The sequence below is a fragment of the Frankliniella occidentalis genome, unplaced genomic scaffold (genome assembly GCF_000697945.3).
Source record: "Frankliniella occidentalis isolate FOCC.00 unplaced genomic scaffold, Focc_3.1 Scaffold14, whole genome shotgun sequence".
Classification (NCBI taxonomy): domain Eukaryota; kingdom Metazoa; phylum Arthropoda; class Insecta; order Thysanoptera; family Thripidae; genus Frankliniella; species Frankliniella occidentalis.
Window position 1 is genome coordinate 3189405 of NW_026267144.1, and position 613 is coordinate 3190017.

General features: G+C 50.6%; 1 protein-coding gene across 1 annotated transcript in view; it reads right to left on the reverse strand.

Moving 5' to 3' along the window:
• LOC113214435 (serine/threonine-protein kinase 32A) overlaps window positions 1-613 on the reverse strand; it is a gene marked incomplete at its 5' end in the record, with an annotated part of 70303 nt that overhangs the window by 14755 nt on the left and 54935 nt on the right.

Below are 613 nucleotides of genomic sequence, written 5' to 3' on the forward strand. Positions count from 1 at the left end.
CCACCGGCGGCCGCGAGAGGGATAATCCATCTCCTGTCTGAGAGCGCAGCGGAAGCCATAGCCGCCAGCAGTGTCTGCGAGCCACGGTGGTCTGAGCGCTCGACAAAAGAGTTCAATCACTTTACAAAAGCCACACACGCACGTCTGCGTCTAAAGGTGTTCAGCGCATACTTGTTTAGACACAACACATTTTTACCGCATTTCAAAAAAAAATAAATAAAAAAAAATTGTCAAGTTGATGGGATGGGATGTAGAACAGGGTAGGAGATAGGGACGAGTGAGAGCACGACTAGACAGACGAGACAGACATTTCCCCGAGCATTCCCCTTATTAGTCGTTCACTTCATCATTGATAGCCAGAAACACCAACGACGTGCAAATTAATAAAATACAATGTCAAAGTTGTGGTACAATATTGATCGACGTCCGTCGCCATGGTATGTAAAAAGATCGATGGATCGCTGTACCCGGCCGTCTCACCTCACGGCGCGACAATCTCAGCGGGCACTTTGTCGCGGCTGCAGCATCCACAGCCCTTCCGTGCGTGTCCCAGTATCTTTCGCCCTGCTTCTCTCTCTCCACACCTTTCACCCTTTCCCCCGAGGCCCCCCCA